General features: G+C 49.4%; 1 pseudogene; it reads right to left on the bottom strand.

The window, feature by feature from the left end:
* Nucleotides 1–459: 459 nt before the first annotated feature.
* Nucleotides 460–8,588, bottom strand: LOC101108563 (sulfotransferase 1C4-like; annotated as a pseudogene).
* Between the last annotated feature and the right edge of the window lie 318 nt (nucleotides 8,589–8,906).

Below are 8,906 nucleotides of genomic sequence, written 5' to 3'. Positions count from 1 at the left end.
GCCTGCATTGGCAGGTGGATTCTTAACCATTGGACCACCAGGGAAGTCCTATTTTTATCATCTTTTGATGCCCTTTCCTCCCCAGCATGAATAAGGCACTCAGTCCACGTTTTATCAAATGAATGGAGCTGGCATTTTTGAAGTGAAAGATTGAAAGAAATGTTTGAATTCAAAGAAAATTATAAAAGAAGATAGAAAGAGGATATATAGAAGGAACAGAAGTGATACATGTGTATGAGGCAATATGTTACATGTTGTATCCTGGCATTCACCTAAAGACTGAACTCTACAGAGGGAGAAGGAAATGATGCATATAGATGCTGGATAACTGACATCACACTGGGTTCCAAAAGATGGGTCAGGAGTTCAAGGCTGAAGAATGTCCAGGTCACCGTTTAAAGACCCTTGTGTCGGGTCACATGAGCCAGTGGCGGTTTTGGAAACAGATTCTCTCCTGCTTCACGTAGGCTGCCTCTTACAGCGCATGTGGAATGACAGAGAGGTGTCAGCCATGTGTTTCCTATAGTCTTCATTAAACTTGGTCTGAGCATCAGTGAACTGATTTTTCCAACCTCTGATGACTCCTGGCAAGAGTGGTAGACAGCACATTCAGAGACATTCTCACAAACTTGAACCACTTTGCATGTAGGTAAGCCTATTTCTCTCAGTACTTAAGATTCTGATGCAGACGCTGGCCGGTGGTCCTCCTGACGCTGAGAGAGACTCGAGGTTACAGGTGTGACTAGTACAAGTGAGGCGCCTGTGAATAGCCCTGTCCCGAGACACTCAGGCGAGGAGTAAACCAGGCCTGGTTGCCCAATGCTCCGTGTTGTGCCCTGCAGCCCTCTGACCCACCTGGCCCACCTGAACCCCGAGTTCACCTAACTTTCCACTTACGGTCACTGCACCTGAGTTCTCATCTTCTCCTCAGAGATCAATGGAGGGCTACAACCTCAAACATCTTCTGTCCTCTGACTGTATCTCAGAGGCCATGTTCAGGCCCTGTGCCTAGTTGAACACAACCAAGGATCCCCCTTCCCAACTTGAATTGTCACTGTATTAACATGTAGTTGAAACAAAGCAACAGAATCTGCAGGAATGGTAGAGTTGGTCAGCTCTATTTCATGCTTATGCAGTGGAGTATTCAAAAATTTAAAGCTTTAAGAATGAAAACTGGCCGGAGATTCCATATAGAGCTATTCTTTTCTGATTTCTCTGTGTCATCTGCTTCATGAAGACTTTGAGCTCTGTGTAGTATTATTTTCATGTGAAATGTAGATCTGCTTAATTTTCTAAGGGTAATAAATTATACGGTTCTGTAATTTATCAGTTGGCTTACAAGAAAATTAGATGACTGAGTGACATCAGCAAAAAATGGTGGAGTAGGAGATGGGTGGAGAAGGTGATGGCACCCCGCTCCAGCACTCTTGCCTGGAAAATCCCGTGGGCGGAGGAGCCTGGAAGGCTACAGTCCATGGGGTTGCAAAGAGTCAGATATGACTGAGTGACTTCACTTTCACTTTTCACTTTCATGCATTGGAGAAGGCAATGGCAACCCACTCCAGTGTTTTTGCCTGGAGAATCCCAGGGACGGGGGAGCCTCATGGGCTGCCTCCTATGGGGCCGCACAGAGTCGGACACGATTGAAGTGACTTAGCGGCAGCAGCAGCAACAGGAGGAGATGAGTGTGTGAGTGTGTGTATGTGTGTATGTTAGTTGCTCAGTCGTGTCTGACCTTTTGTGACTCCATGGACTGTAGCCTGCTAGGCTCCTCTGTCTATGGGATTTCCCAGGCAAGAATACTGGAGTAGTTGTCATTTCCTTTTCCGGGGGATCTTCCCAACCCAGGGATCAAACCTGGCTCTCCTGCATTGCAGGTGGATTCTTTACCATCTGAAGCAACAGGGAAATCTGGAGTAGGAGATATAAGCCTTCATCTCGCACAAAGAACAATCAGCCATCTGTGAGGAGAAATAGCCCTGGGAAGGCTTCAGAGTCTAATTAAGAACCTAAAGCTGCACTGCTGCTGCTGCTAAGTCACTTCAGTCGTGTCCGACTCTGTGCGACCCCATAGACGGCAGGCCACCGGGCTCCCCTGTCCCTGGGATTCTCCAGGCAAGAACACTGGAGTGGGTTGCCATTTCCTTCTCCAATGCATGAAAGTGAAAAGTGAAAGGGAAGTCGCTCAGTCGTGTCCGACCCTCAGCGACCCCATGGACTGTAGCCTTCCAGGCTCCTCCGTCCATGGGATTTTCCAGGCAGGAGTGCTGGAGTGGGGTGCCATCGCCTGTGGAGCCCAAATGAGGATAAGCACAGAGAGGATCACATGCTTGTGCAAGGGAATATTTTTCAGGCTTAGTGAAATGGAAATCCTGACGTGTGTGACAACACAGGTGAGGTTGGAGGACATTATGCTCAGTGCAACAGCCCGGATATAGAAATATAAATGCTGCACAATCTCACTTATATGTGGAATCTAAGAAAATTGAACTCATAGTAACAGTAGAGTGCTGTTATTGGGGGTGCGGGAACAAGGGAGATGTGACCAAAGGTGCAAACTTTATGCGATGAATAAATTCTGGAGACTTACTGGACAACATGGCGATTGTAAGCAGTAATTTACTGTATACTTGAAATCTGCTAAGAAAGTGGAGCTCAGTTGTTTTCACTCCCCCACCAAATACGGTAACTATGATGGGTGTGTTGTATTATCAGCTTGGTTGTGGTGATTGTTTCTCAGTGTGTACACACGTCAAAACATCATGCTGCGTACCTTATACTCACTTTCTACTTGTCAATCATCCCTAAATGAAGCTGGGGAAAAAATCTCCACACCTGAAAAAACAGACCTTCCAACATGTACAGTATTTTGCTCTGCCTATAAATACATGTGTCTCTGGACAAAGAGACAACACCTTTTTCCCAATAGAAAAAAGAACCAGGTTCATTAATGATCAAATTAGAAAATGTCTTCTCTGAGCCTTAAGATTTTGCTTATTTTATTAAACAACATGTACTAGGAATTTTTTTTTCCATTTTCCTGAAATAATTATAACTTCATGAAGTCTGTTAAGGATGCAGCAATGTGGTCGCCTAGGATGGGCTCTGGGCTGGGGGCCGGAGGCCCTGGCTCTGGCCAGACTCCGAGACCCACTGTGCCTCCGCAGTCATTCCTGGGTAAGTGATCTAACTAGAAGACCACCCTTCTAAGTCTGAAGGCCGATGACCTTTGCACCGTCCTCCAAAATGTACCGGGAGGAGCTAGAGCTCCCTGGAGACTAGAGGCTTCACTTGAGAAAGAGTTTGGGTCAAATACGTGTTTGAAGCTCTGAGTTAAACAGAACTAAACAAGTTCCTTCTCAGAAACTTATCTATACTCAGGTGCTTCAAAGTGATGGGCTTCCCAGGCGGCACAGTGGTAAAGAGTCCACCTGCCAATGCAGGAGATGCTGAAGACACGGGTTCAATCCCTGGATCTGGAAGATCCCCTAGAGGAGGAAATGACAACCCACTCCAGTACTCTTGCCTGGAAAATCCCAAGACAGAGGAGCCTTGCGGGCTACAGTCCATGGGGCTGCAAGAATTGGATATGACACAGTAGGCACCATGCATGGATTCCCACTCCTCTCTGAGGGCGAGGCATGGGCTGTCTCAGAAAAAGACTGAGGAACTCACTTCAGAAGACACTGTTCCATGACTCCTGAGCCTGAAGGGTAGAAAACCACTGTGGATCAGAAAAGTTGTCTGCTGTCAGGGGGCAGACGGGGCAGGTAAACATCACCTTTTCTCATGAATGGAGACAGTTGGTGATTCATTTTGGCATCATTTCTGTGGTTGGTCATGGGGCTATTTTTCATGATGACAAACGAAGTGTTATAGACAATTTTGTCTAAAACTTCTTCTTTCAAGTTTGTCCCCAGGAATTCCATCACTTTCCTAATTTCACATTTTGGGTCCTGTGGGGGAGAGCGGAAGAGAGGTGGTTGATATATTTTTTTTCATTCAAGGAAAAAATGCAAGCATGGTCAAACCTTAGAGAACTCAGCCCGGGATCTTAAATGTTTAAAAACCATTAAATGGAGTGTTTTAAAACCTGTTAGTTTATGTTTAAAAGTAATTCTAATAATTTATGCTTATTAATATATGGAGATTTGTGCATGTCAAATCACTAAACATGGCCATTGAAAGTGCAGTTATAGAGACTTCCCTGGCAGTCCAGTGGCTAACAGTCCACGTTCCCAACGCAGGGGGCCGAGGTTTGATCCCTAGTCAAGGAACTAGATCCCACGTGCTGCAAGTAAGAGCTGGCATGGCCCTGGGAAATGTCTCATCTGAGAAACTACTCACCCAGGAGCAGATAAGATGCTCTTTGGGAGGAGAGGGGTGTCTCTCAAAATAGACATGCTGCTTTTCCTCTGAGCACGTGTGGAGCCATGTGCCTGATGACTGGACTCTGGGCCTGATGAGGACACTTGTTTGTAGAGGGGCCTTGCGAGAGACCCAGACCCTCTGGGGAAGAGGCTGCAGATGGGGGTAGAAGTCACCCTGTAAGGGGGTCTCTGGGTCCCTACAGGGCTCCCCTCCTCCCTGGCCACCCTGGCTGGGGTCACATGTCTGTCCCAACCCTGCTGGCCAGTATCTTTGGCCCTCAGTCAGGCACAGGGCAGGGGGCTGGGTGGCAGAGGCTATGCTGACACCTGAGAAAGCTGAGAGTGAGGGTGAGTGGAAAGAGCGGTTGGACACCCAACCAAGTAGGAAGATGGAAAGGAGCAGGGGGAGGAGGGGAGACTGGGCATAACCACCCGCAGCCAGGGCAACACTGCTCATAGGTTTATTTTACCTATAAACGTACGAAGCAGGCTTTGAACTAGGATCACACGTGCGAGAGATGCTACTAATGGGAACCTTGTATTTAAAATGATAAAGCTTTAATATCATAAAAAAGCAAACCAAAATGGCTCTATTCTTCCTCACTGCTGCTGCTGCTAAGTCGCTTCAGTCGTGTCCGACTCTGTGCGACCCCATAGATGGCAGCCCACAGGCTCCCCCATCCCTGGGATTCTCCAGGCAAGAACGCTGGGGTGGGTTGCCATTTCCTTCTCCAGTGCATGAAAGTGAAAAGTGAAAGTGAAGTCGCTCAGTCGTGTCTGACTCTTAGCGACCCCATGGACTGCAGCCCACCAGGCTCCTCCGTCCATGGGATTTTCCAGGCAAGAGTACTGGAGTGGGGTGCCATCACCTTCTCCGATTCTTCCTCACTAGTTCTTTCCAATTGAGATCCTAATTCTTTCCCTAGGAAATCAGAGCAGGTAACAGGGAGGTAGTGATCCTGGAAGGAGGATCCTGGAGAGACAGAGAGGGATCTTCTGGCTGAAACAGGAGCTTGCGTTGGGAACATGGCAGCCGCAGGCGAGGTCATGGAGAAGGGGGGCTGGCCTGCAAAATGCTTTGTACGGACAAAAATACATCTCACTTTTCTTAATGTCTCTCCTGGGTCTGTAACTTGGAGAAAAATGCCATGAAGCCAAGATGCAAGGACATTTCTTACTTGCAAAATTTTTTCATAGAAAAGGTAGACAGTGGGGTGGCTATCCTTTTTCCTCCACCAGCCCTTCACATGGTTGTACCAGGACCCTCAGACCACTGAAAGGAAAACACGAGTTTGGGCTGTGAGGAGGTGGGAGGGGAAGGCGAACTGAGTCCTCAGAACACAGACAGAGCCGCGGGCGGTGCTGCTCTGGAACAACTCCTCTGTTGTGCATTTTCTGCAGTACTTTCTTTCAGAAGCTGGTGCAATTAGACCCTCAGGCTCTGGAACCTGCTGGGTTTGGATCCCAGCTCTGACCCAGCTGTGTGACCTGGGCTAGTTACTTAACCTCTCTGAGTCTTGCTTTTAAGAAAAAAAAAAAAAGCTTTATCCCTGAAAGAGGGTTCTTAACAGTGGCTACATCATAAGGCAATGTTGGGGTAGGTCAATTTAATCTGGGTTTCCCGGGTGATGCTAGTGGTAAAGAGCCTACCTGTCAATGCAGGTTGATGTAGGAGACAAGGGTTCAATCCCTGGATTGGGAAGATCTCCTGGAGGAGGGCAGGGCAACCCACTCCAGTATTTTCGCTTGGGAAATCCCACGGACAGAGGGTCCTGGCAGGTTACAGTCCAAGGGGTCACACAGAGTTGGACACGACTGAAGCGACTTAGTACACACAGCTTATTCCACAAGCCTGCTTCGTCCTTAGCTCTGCTCCAGGTACTAGGAGAGAGCAGTGGACACAGCAGGCAGAGGACCTGCTCTAGGCGTGCGTCTCAGAGTGGACATAGGAGAGGGGGGTGCGGGCATGCAGCATGGTGACTCACAGAGAAAATAAACAGGGAGGAGAGGCAGGAGGTCGATGCTGGGTGAGACCCAGAAGAAGGAGGAGAGTGCTCCTGGCCTCAGGGACCAGCAGCGAGCAGGCAGGGGTAGGGAGCAGGGCAGTCCAGGTGCAGCGAGATGGCTGCTGGGGCGTGGACAGAGTGAGGGGCCCGAGGACAGGGAGGGAACATGGTCAGGACCCTGAGCCTGGGCTGTGAGGTTCCAGGGGGGCTCTTGTTTTCACTCTGAGTGGGCTGGGTGGGACTGGGGGCTTCGAGCAGAGGAGTGAGGTGGTCTGACTTCCCTGTTAACAGAATCCCCCCCTTTCTGTGTTGAGAAGAGCTTTGTGTTGCTGAGGGCAGCCACTGAGACACTGGGCTATTCACTGATCAGGGAAGACGTGACAGAAGCGGGAATGGAGAGGGAAAGTGAGGGTCCTGGGGGTCTTCTGAAGGTGAGGTTGGCAGGTCCGTGACTGGGCTGATCGGGAGTGTGAGGAAGGACAGGCTCAGGACAGGCTCAGGGGGTGAGGCCAGAGCCTGCTGCAAGACATGGGGGCAGCAGTGGGGCAGGTTTGGGAGGAGAGAGGGGAGCTCAGGTTTGGACACGTGGACTCCGAGGTGTGAGCCCAGTGGCTGCATCTGTGCCCCAGAACAGGGGTGAGTTGTGGGGGTGGGATATCCTGGGGCCCGTGAGGAGAGTGCTCCAGGAAAAGAGTGGCAGCTGTGGGCGGGGACAACAGGGACCATGGATTGGGCAACACATGGAGGGCATGTGGCCATCTGCCAGGGGGAATGGAAGTGAGGAGACACCCAGGGGTCAGCCTGATGAGGCATCTGCAGCCAATAGATGGAAGGGACGGGCACATGGTGTGGGGGTCCACAAAGTGGTTTCTAGTTCTGTGTTTAAGGAGAAACAAAGGCATGAATCGATGAGCTAACGCATCTGAAAGTTGTTCTGGTTCTGTCAAGGGACCAATGAGACTGTAAGTACTCAATCAGTAAGTTCAGTTCAGTTGCTCAGTCGTGTCCGACTCTTTGCGACCCTATGAATCGCAGCACGCCAGGCCTCCCTGTCCATCACCAACTCCCGGAGTTCACTCAGACTCACATCCATCGAGTCAGTGATGCCATCCAGCCATCTCATCCTCTGTCGTCCCCTTCTCCTCCTGCCCCCAATCCCTCCCAGCATCAGAGTCTTTTCCAATGAGTCAACTCTTTGCATGAGGTGGCCAAAGGACTGGACTTTCAGCTTTAGCATCATTCCTTCCAAAGAACACCCAGGACTGATCTCCTTCAGAATGGACTGGTTGGATCTCCTTGCAGTCCAAGGGACTCTCAAGAGTCTTCTCCAACACCACAGTTCAAAAGCATCAATTCTTCGGCACTCAGCTTTCTTCACAGTCCAACTCTCACATCCATACATGACCACTGGAAAACCATAGCCTTGACTAGACGGACCTTTGTTGGCAAAGTAATGTCTCTGCTTTCGGAGGTTTATCCAAAAATGAAAGCAGACATTCATCTTCCCCTTACTTCCATAATCTCATCCCTTCTGTCAAAATCTGCCTCTCCCAGGCTCTGTTTAGAGCTTGAGTTTTAGGAAGAAAGCCTGAACCAGTCTCTTTGATGGGAGTGTGACTGACTAAGAACATGGTGCCCCTCCCACCCCTGGGGGATTCTCTAAAGACTGAACAGGTTAATGCATGTGGAACATTTCCCGTAGGCCTAGAGGTGGAACCTGCTCTGAATAGAGCTGGCCTTCTGTGATGCTGTGTTGGCCTCATCCTGTGGAGATGTCCCTGGAAGCAGAGCCACTCACCATGGGTGGCCAGCACCATGCTGCACTTCTTAGAGGCATCGCTTGTATTCCTCCCCCACAGACAATCAGAGCTCCTTCTGTGGGTGAATTTTATTTCCCACAGACAGACAATTTTATAGGGACCCTTATCCTCTGCAGACACGAGTGGAGTCTGACTTACCTTTGCCAAACAGGAAGCTTTCAAAGTACTCTTCCCAGGTCCCCGGGTTGGGGAGTCTTTTGTTCATCCTTTGAAAATGTGAGTAGGACACCATGGTGTCCTTGGCATTCCTTGACACATAGATTATCTGGAGTGATGAGAAGAAATGAAGAAACAGTGTAAATAACAGAAGAGTAGGGGGTACTCAGCATGCATCTGTGTTCACAGCTACCAGATCCTCAAAGCCATGGACACACCTGCTCTCTTCCGCCCATCATCCAGCCGCCCACATAATCTTGTTGTTGGTCAGTCGCTCAGTCATGTCTGACTCTGTGACCCCATGGACTGTAGCCCGACAGGCTCCTCTGTCCATGGAACTCTCCAGGCAAGAGTACTGGAGTGGGTGGCCATGCCCTTCTACAGGGGAATCTTCCCAACCCAGGGATCGAACCCTTACCTCCTGCATCTCCTGCATTGCAGGTGGATTCTTTACCCACTGAGCCACCTGGGAAGCCCTCCCATCAGTTGGCCAAAGTATAATCTCGTAAATGTGCAAATCTGATTGGACTGCTGTCTGTACAAATTGTTTCCAT

Source organism: Ovis aries, chromosome 3, assembly GCF_016772045.2.
Source record: "Ovis aries strain OAR_USU_Benz2616 breed Rambouillet chromosome 3, ARS-UI_Ramb_v3.0, whole genome shotgun sequence".
Classification (NCBI taxonomy): Eukaryota; Metazoa; Chordata; class Mammalia; order Artiodactyla; family Bovidae; genus Ovis; species Ovis aries.
Note: the sequence above shows the minus strand (reverse complement) of the source record. Positions and strands in the feature narration are given on the sequence as shown.